Source organism: Euphorbia lathyris, chromosome 5 (genome assembly GCF_963576675.1).
Source record: "Euphorbia lathyris chromosome 5, ddEupLath1.1, whole genome shotgun sequence".
Classification (NCBI taxonomy): Eukaryota; Viridiplantae; Streptophyta; class Magnoliopsida; order Malpighiales; family Euphorbiaceae; genus Euphorbia; species Euphorbia lathyris.
In genome coordinates, this window is record NC_088914.1 from 80787800 (window position 1) to 80797717 (window position 9918).

The 9918-nt window shown below is 32.8% G+C and overlaps 1 long non-coding RNA gene across 7 annotated transcripts; it reads right to left on the reverse strand.

The window, feature by feature from the left end:
* Window positions 1-3783: 3783 nt before the first annotated feature.
* Window positions 3784-7291, reverse strand: LOC136230498 (uncharacterized). Of its 7 annotated transcripts, none has more exons than XR_010689420.1 (8): window positions 7002-7291; window positions 6470-6536; window positions 6285-6378; window positions 6135-6179; window positions 5690-5999; window positions 5274-5481; window positions 5075-5165; window positions 3784-4949 (listed from the first exon to the last, which is right to left on the reverse strand). It is a non-coding gene; the product is annotated as an uncharacterized lncRNA (long non-coding RNA). The 7 variants fall into 7 exon arrangements; XR_010689419.1 differs by having other exon boundaries at window positions 5690-5766; window positions 5906-5999; window positions 6285-6536; XR_010689415.1 differs by having other exon boundaries at window positions 5690-5797; window positions 5906-5999; window positions 6285-6536.
* Window positions 7292-9918: the final 2627 nt, after the last annotated feature.

Here is a 9918-nt window from a genome sequence, read left to right on the forward strand (position 1 = left end):
TGTGCGGAAGGGCTATCAGCATTGATTAAGAAAGAAGAAGTTGATCGCAACCTACACGGTATTAAGGTCAGTCCCCAAGATCCTATGGTGTCCCATTTGTTTTTTTTGCTGATGATTCACTTGTGTTTTTCAAAGCAAATATGGAAGAGTGTTCAACTGTCAAAGATATATTGAATGCTTATGAACGGGCATCGGGCAAATCTATCAATTACGATAAATCCGAGATTAGCTTCAGCTCCAACCCCAACGACGACACTAAAACCCGCCTACACAACTGTCTAGGAGTTAAGGAAGTTCAAGCATTCCCGAAGTACCTCGGCATGCCTACTGTAATTGGCAAATCAAAGAAAATCATTTTTGCCTCTTTGTGGGATCGAATATTGAAAAAAGTAAGTGGGTGGAATGAAAGATGCTTATCAAAGGCTGGGAAGGAAGTCCTAATTAAAGCAGTTGCACAGGCCATTCCCCAATATTTAATGAGCTGCTTTTTACTGCCAAAAACCTTCTGTGATGAACTTCAAACCTTGATGGCTGCCTTCTGGTGGGGTACAACAAATGATAAAAAACGAGTTCACTGGATCAAATGGAGCAAATTATGTGTTCCGAAGAAGGATGGTGGATTGGGCTTTCAACACCTCTACTCTTTTAACCAAGCTATGTTGGCGAAACAAGTATGGGGGTTAATAACACGGCCACACTCACTTTGCTCCAACATCTTCTCACATAAGTATCTAAGAGGGCAAAACTTGTTCAGTGTTGGCGGAAAAGCAACAGACAGTTATGTTTGGAGAAGTCTACTCTCGGTTTGACGAATCCTAACGGAAGGTGGAATATGGCGGGTTGGATCAGGAAAGGATATCCAAATAATGCACTCCAATTGGGTTCATGGTCTACCATGCCTTAAGCCACTAATAATGTGCAACCAGCCGCCAACGGAGTACGTCTCTTCTCTAATTGACACGACAACTCACTCTTGGAATGTTAGCCTGCTCAAATATTGTTTCCATCAAGAGGATGTGGAGTGGATACTGAAAATACCCCTTAGGCGCTCCAGTGACAAAGATAGCTTATTCTGGCCGGAATCAAGAACAGGAGAGTACAGTGTGAGACTTGGCTATAGGACTGCGCAAAAGATCAGCGGAGTACTGACAGATGTGGCGAGTGCATCCTCCGGACCGGGATTACAATGGACGAGTACTTGGAAGCTTAATCTTGCCCCTAAAATAAATCATTTTCTATGGGGGGTGCTCCACAATGCACTGCCTTCGATTGATAATCTAATAAAAAGGAAGATTTTGCTTACAGATAATTGCATTTTCTGTGGCTCTCCTGATGGATCGCTGCTTCATTTGATCAAGCTATGCCAAATCACGAAGCGAAGATGGAAAGGTAGCGGGTTAGCTGTGAAAATTTACGAGTTGCCTGGGTTGTCATGTGTTGATTGGATCCACCATGCTAATCAAGCCCTTAATAGTGTGGAATTCCAGCGCTTCTGTGCCATTTTGTGGATGCTTTGGTTTAATTTCAATCGGATTCGACATGGCGGATCTCAGCTCACTGATGCAATGTTTTTTCATGGGGTTGAGAATGCTACTCACTGGCAGAATTTTAACCAGAGCTCCTACCACACTGACAGAAAGGAAATTAGCAAATGGTTCCCGCCCCCTACAGGCTTCACCAAGTTGCACTGTGATGCAGCAGTTGATTGCAAGAATCGGATGGGTACTGCGGGATTTGTTGCTCGGTCTGATACGGGAAATTTAGTTATGTGTGGGGCTTGCCCGCTTGGTCGCTGCTGGTCTGTAGTTCACGCAGAAATTCTGGCAATTCTTAATGGAGTGCAGGCTGCAAAAGCTAGAGGGCTGCAAAATATCATTATCGTATCGGATAGCAAGCTCGCCATTGAGGCCATTAACTGTGGCCGAGATATCAGCACATTGACATTATTGTCAAAACAATTAAGGAAATCACGATGTCCCTGGGCTGCATTAAGTTTCAACATGAAGGAAGGGAGCAAAACCAGGATGCTCACAAAATTGCAAAATGGGGAACAGCTTTATCCTCCCCTGTGTTATTTTTGGAAAACTTTCCAATTTATATCTCTGCTTGTATTGTGCTTAGTTCCAACTCTAATTAATGCAAGTTCTGTTTCTCATCAAAAAAAAAAAAAAAGAATAATAGCATACATTTTCTTTCAAAAAAATAAAAATAATAATAGCATACATTTACCAATGGCTACAAAATATGCTAGGTAAGTCTAATTTATTATTTATCACAAGTTTGATCTACATTGACGGTTATAATTTTTTTAATAAAATTAATCTTTTTCTATTAGATTATTAAGTGGGAAGTCTTTCAAAGTTCAAAAATTTAGGAAATCTATATATGAAAAGATGATCCGATGCTGCTATTGTTCACAAATAACTTCCCAATTAAAAAAATATATATTTTATACTTTATAATGAAAAAATGTAAAATATATAATTACATTAAAAGTGTAGTTTAAAAATAAAGAGATAAGGTGTAAAAATATCCCTAAACTTTACGGTCAGGATCAATTTTATTTATAATTTCTTAAAATATGCAATTTTACCCCAACAATTGAGTGAAATTAAGTTATTGTTTTTTTAATAACTTCTTAATAACGCTGGTATTATTTTCTCAAAAGAAAGTGATAAGAGCCAAATTTGACCCTATCGTATAAAATGATCCAAATTTAACTTTAACATTTTTAAGCAAGATTAAGTTTAGACGTTTGTTACAAAAAAATTGAAAAGACTGATTTGACTGTTATTTAACTGTCATATCAGAGTTTCGAAACATCGATTATGTTGGAGACATATAAGTGAATTTCAAGATTAAGTTTAGACTTTTGATACAAATTCTACGTGCTCATTAAGGTGCGTGTGATCAAGACTGTATAAGTTAATTACAAATTATTGTTATGAAGTTGTCTAAAATATTTAGGGATAAGGTATCAAAATAAGTCTATGGGTTTTGGGGAAGTATCAATTTAGACTCTACGTACAAAATAACATCAATATAGGCTTAACGTTTAAAAAATGTATCAATTTAGGTATCGATAACGGATTGGACACGTCATTCCTATTACTCCGTTAAGTTTTGATTTCTCCCTCCACGTACAATTGACAGAACTTAACGGGGTAATATATTACGTGTCTCGTTCCGTTATCGTGATTTAAATTGTTAAACCTATATTGATTCTATTTTGTACGTTGAGTCTAAATTGATACTACCCTAAAAACCATAGACTTATTTTGGTACATTATCCCAAATATTTATTGTTTCTAATACAAAAAACAGTAGTTACCTGAATTTTGCCCAATTTGAACATATGATTAAATAGGTAATTCAGGCAACACAGCTACTAATTACTGTTACTGTTAAATCTAACAAATGCTTGATGCTACTCTGATTATAATGTAGTAATTTAATGGGTTACTCTTCTCAACTTGGATTATTAATCACTCCCTTATGACTTAAAGAAAAGAACTGAATTTTCATGAGATAATAAACTAATGTGACATGTTTTTTAATTTAAACATAATGCCTTAACATTAAAAGATCCAAGAATTCCCGTCAAACATTGACAGATGTCATATAATTTGAACTGCTAAAAATGATAGAGCCAAAATGTTTTTGTGAGGAAACAGATTCCAGTTACTCCCATCCCCAATTATCCTATTAATTAACCATCAAAATATTAAACATAAGATGATATATTTTATGCTTTCATAAATAGTTATCATATATATTAAGTAACTCAATATTCTTTGAGATACAAAGACCTTCAATTTCGAATTGAATGACATTGAAACAACATAAAATTGAAGCTTGCAATTGCTATCTAGAATTAAAATCATATATTGGTGCCTCCTTCCTTCTGCTGACTTGCGTGGAACCTGGAAGAAATGCAAACTTGACACAGCAAATTGTAACACAACTCAGATAGACATTTATCAAGGTCAGTATCTGCTCATTGCTCACCAATTTCGTGTGAATTTTGGGTTTGATAATATTTTGGTCATACTGCTTCTTTCTAATCTTCTGCCTATAATGAGAATATCCAAGCAAAGAAATATATAAAAAAAAAAGAGAATAAAAAAAGTGTAACAGTAACAGTAATTAATTTAAAGGTGTATAAACAACTTTTATTAAGACATAGAAATTAGAAAGTGCAATTCAGATTATAACAACAGTAAATATATGAAATCCCTTGAATTAATAAAATTGCTTCAGATTGAGTGATATTGATGAGTCAAAAAGGCTTCAAATTGTGTAGGACTTACAACTCTTAAGTTTGAGTAAAGAAGCAGATAGGCACATCAAAATAACTATGAAGAAGATGGAATAGCGGTCAAGTACAGTATTACAAACATAAAAACAGCAAGCTACATGATCAAAATGAGTATCGATTCCTGAATGAAAAATTTCCATGAAAGCAGTGCAGCAAGTCCAAAATAACAAAACATATAGCTGTGGAATTTCTTTTTACGTCTGTCACAATAAGTTAAACCTAACAATTTAAATTTTAGATCTGAACCTTCCCACCTAATTAGCTTGTTTAAAATCTAATGAATAAGGTCTTTTTAATAAATTGGGGAAAAGGAATGAATATCGACTTACCGTAATTGATTCTGCTCACATTTCAGTGTAGAACCATAGGGTCCATGTAAGAGAAGCACACCAGAATGAGGTCACAATCAACATAAGATGTTATGTTCATAAATTACAGTCGAACCCAGAATATTAAAAAATAAAAAATAACTGTTGAAAAACAATGGAGATGAGGCTTATGTGCTTTGATTTGAGGGAATACTCAACAGATGGTTTTTTGAAGATGCTGGGCACAATAAAGATGGAAGGGAGATATTTGAAAGATCCATCTGCTGCATCAGTTATCCCAAACCTTGAAATGTAGTTCAGCCCTAAAAATGTTTAACTTTATAAGGAAAAGTATTAAGGAAAGTAATTTTATAAGTAATTTCATGATATGCTTATTAACTGAAAGATTTGTAAACTTTATGATGTTGTTTTCAATTGTAAATTTCACCTTAGTTCTTGCATCACCAATCAAGTATCAATTATATCTATCAACATGAAAATCCTCCATTTCAGGCTTGCTCCATGGACATAGGCAACACCTTCATGGGCATTTTTACAAAAATGGACAGTATAAGTAATTTCATGATATGCCTATTAACTGAAAGATTTGTAAACTTTATGATGTTGTTTTCAATTGTAAATTTCACCTTAGTTCTCGCATCACCAACCAAGTATCAATTATATCTATCACCATGAAAATCCTCCATTCCAGGCTTGCTCCATAGACATTGGCAACACCTTCATAGGCATTTTTACAAACACATAGCAAGCAATAAATGAAAATGGACAGGAAACTTACAGTGATAAAGCATTCTTCAGGAAATCTGAAAAGTCCGAAGCTATCTCATTCATAATCTGGATTGAAAAGCAAGAGTTTAAAAAAAGAAGCATAAATCAGTTAATTATAAGAACCTCGGCCATAAAATCCCATTGAAGCTCAAATAGAACAATATGAACGTGAATTACATAATTCCTGTTGAGAAGCAAAACAAAATTGAGGAGATAAAGCGAATTGATCAAGCAATCAAAAAAACAATCAAAAGAGAAAAAGAAAGAGAATAACCTTGGAAGTAATTAGATGGCAATCGCAGCCTTGTGGAGTAAAAGTAATAGTCTTCTGAGTCTAATTAGGTGAGACTGCTGCAGACATGGAGTTGGAACAGGTTGAAGGCTGCTAGTGTAGAGAGATTTTAGATGTGAATCGTATTTGGGCGAGGGAAGAAGAGGCAGTTGAGGGAGAGAAGAAGTTCATACATTTATTTATTAGCAAGGAAATTACCGATTGAAGGAGGGATTCTCATAAATCTGGTGTCTTTCGCATCTGTAGACTCCTGATCAATAAAATGTTCAATATAATAGCAATCCACATTCATCTGTCATCAATCAGCAAGACAGCAAGTAATTAAGATTTCACATATCATAAACTATATACATATTTATATGCAAAAATTCAACTTGAGAAAGAAGAACAAAATGAAAAAGAAAAATGCAAACAAAGTCTCCTGAACCTCGGCCATAAAATCTCAGGCTTGCTCCATGGACATAGGCAACACCTTCATAACATTTATGAACAATCAAATTTATAATCAGCAACAAAAACACTAAATAAGCAGCAATAAGATAAAGAAAAAACATTTATCTATTAGCAAGGAAATTACCGATTGAAGGAGGGATTCTCATAAATCTGGTGTCTTTCACATCTGTAGATTCCTGATCAATAAAATGTTCAATGTAATAGCAATCCACATTCATCTGTCATCAATCAGCAAGACAGCAAGTACGCCATCAAATTTCTGCCAGCACAAATTTTGAATTAATTAAGCACAAATATAAATCCTTTAACTTCCAATTTCCATATCTTCGTGACTTTATTTCCCTTTACTCATTGGCTCATTTAACTTCTGATTGTCCTAAAACGGCAAGGCAAGAAACTGTTCAGAGAAATTAAAATAAGCTTGAGCTTGAGAAATTAAAATGCAAAACCAAATTAGACATGGTTTACTCTCAAACTATACAACCTTTCAACAATATCAACAGGGTCGCTTTAATCAAAAGAAGAAAAAATAGAACAAAAAGTGAATAATCCACAAAATTCATTACAAAATGGACATTAGAAATTTTAGCTCTCCAAGAGTTGCAGATAAATTCCAGGAAGATGATAATTATACAGCAAACCTAAAACTAACTGCAAATGTAGATGATAATTATATAGCAAACAGATCAGCGACATCCACACACAAAAAAAAAAACAGGACAAAGATTCTAGGAGAGATTTTAGTGATTGTGGAAACAAAGCCGTGATAAGATTCACTGAAATAGAGAAAAAATTTAAAATAATAAGATAAAGCAAAACGATTAAGCAGTGTAGAGATTACCGATTGAAGGAGGGATTCTCATAAATCTGGTGTCTTTCGCCTGTTATATAAAGGAAAGAAAGAGTTGAGGGAATTCTAAGATTCTAAGAAAAGGAATAATTTGCAGGCTAGGTTAGCAGTGTAGAGAGATTTTAGAGGTGAATCATATTTGGGTGAGGGAAGAAGAGGCAGTTGAGGGAGAGAAGAAGTTCATACAATCGTGTGAGAGAGAGGGCTAAGATCGTGAGGTTGAGGGAGTGATGAAGAGAAGTTGAGGGTGGCAGTTGAAAGGACAGAGATTGAGAGGGAGAGAGGCGGACTCTACATTGATTGAGGGAGTAAGTAAAATTAGAAGAAATAAATTTAAAAATTCAAAAAATCCTCAAAGTGACACATCAGATAAATTATTATTAGAGTGACACATGGCAAGTGAGGTTTCTGTTTTAATAGTAGTAATAAATAGATTCCTTAGTGATTTCTATTCCAACATTTGGTTCAACTTGGAATGTGTATTCCATAAATTAAGGAATAAGGATTCCTTGATTTAACCTAGGAATAGGCTATTCCTAATCAATATCATCATTTATTTTCAAAATTACCCTCTAGCCAATTTCTTAAATCCTAAATTTTTTTGCAAATCCATAATTTATATCCTAAAAAAATATGAAAAGTGGGGAAAACGTTATAAATGCAAAAAAAAAATATGAAAACACAAAAAATATGAATAAAACAAATGCTAAAAAATAAAAAAAACGCAAAAAACATGAACAAACGCGAAAAATGCAAAAAAAAATGTAAAAACACAAAAACACAAAAACGTGAATAACACAACAAATACAAAAACGTGAAAAAAACGCGAAAACACGACAACACAAGAACGTGAAAAACGCGATAAACATGAAAATGAAAAAAACTAAATAAAACGAAAAGGTGAGAAAATGCAAAAAAAAAAAAAAACGAAAACGTGAGCAAACACGAAAACCCAAAAAAGCAAAAACGTGAATAACACGAAAAATACAAAAACGTGAAAAACACAACACAAAAATGTGACAAACGCAAAAAAAAAGGTGAGAAAACGCAAAAAAAAAACGAAAACATGAAAAACGACAAAATACAAAAAAAAAAAGAATACAAAAACGTCAAAAAACACGAAAACGTGAAAACCATGAAAAAACGTGAATTGCACGAAAACGTGAACAAATTCAAAAAACACAAAAATACAAAAAAACGTGAATAACATAAAAATACAAAAATGTTAAAAACGACAATACAAATGTGACAAAACGTGAAAAACTCAATAAACATGAAAATGCAAATAACGCAAAAAACACGAAAACGTAAAAAATCGAAAAACATGAAAAAAGAAAAAATACAAAAAAATACAAAAACTTGAAAAAACATGAAAACACGAAAAAACGAAAAACCAAAAAAACGATAAATATGAAATTTCAAACAACGCAAAAAAAAACACGACAACATGAGAAAACTCAAAACACGAAAAAAGGAAAAAAACCTAGAAAAAAAACACAATAACGTGAATAACATGACAAAACGCGAAAAATACGAAAATGTGAACAAACGTTATAAACGTATTTTTCACATTTTTCGTTTTTTTAACATTTAAAATGTTTCACGTTTTTAATGTTTTTTCCACGTTTTCGTGTTTTTCGCTTTTTTGTGATTTTTGCGCTTTTTTCATATTTTCATGTTTTTAACATTTTTTTACTTTTTTTTATTTTCGCATTTTTCACTTTTTTCATATTTTTCTGTTTTTAACATTTTTTTAGTTATCGTGATTTTCAGATTTTTTGACTTTTTGTGTTTTCACGTTTTCGTGTTTTCACGTTTTTTCCATGTTTCATGTTTCCCATTTTTCTGTTTTTTTATATATTTTTAAAAATAATATATATTAAATATTTGAATAATTTATAGTAATAATTAAAATTTTAACAGAAATAAAAAATTACATCTGAGGACAATGTTGTCTTTTGGATAAAAAAATGGTAAATTTAAAAAAAAGAACTCAGTGGTTTTACATTTAAATTAGTTTTTGTAGAAAAATGACTGTGGTTTATTAAATCAGTTTTTACAGAAAAAGAACTGTGGTTTATTCTGTTACACTATATACGGATTTGGTGAAGATGCCGTTTATTTGCTGACGTGGCTGAAGGGCAAATATGCATTTTTAAAAAAATTGGGGTAAATTTCAAAAAAAAAACTATGGTTTCACTTTTTTTTTTTACAGAAAAATGACTCTGGTTTTTTTCTTTTCAAATAAAGGATTGTGGTTTCTTCCATTACACTATTTCCGGATTTGGTGAATATGTCGTTTATTTGCTGACATAGCTGAAGGGCAAACATGGGGTTTTAAAAAAATTGACTATAAAAGGCCTTGAACAACCACGTGAGATTTGCGCTCATGTGAGATTTTATAGTCAACATTGTCGCCATAAAATAGTTATAAAAAATTCATTGGTCAGTATTGTAGACCCAAAATAGTTATAAAAAAATCTATTGGTCAATTTTTTTAAAAACCCATATTTGCCCTTCAGCCACGTCAGCAAATAAACGACATCTTCACCAAATCTGTAAATAGTGTAACGGAATAAACCACTGTCTTGTATTTGAAAAGAAAAAAACCACAGTCATTTTTCTGTAAAAAAGTGAAACCACATGGGTTTTTTTTAATTTACTCTAATTTTTTTAAAAATCCATATTTGCCCTTCAGCCACATCAGCAAATAAACGACATCTTCACCAAATCCATAAATAGTGTAACGGAATAAACCACAGTCCTGTATTTGAAAAGAAAAAAACCACAGTCCTTTTTCTGTAAAAAAGTGAAACCACTCGGGTTTTTTTTTTTTTTGAAATTTACCCTAAAAAAATTATCAATTTCATTCTATCTATTACATTCTTTGCTATTCAATTCCTTTGGA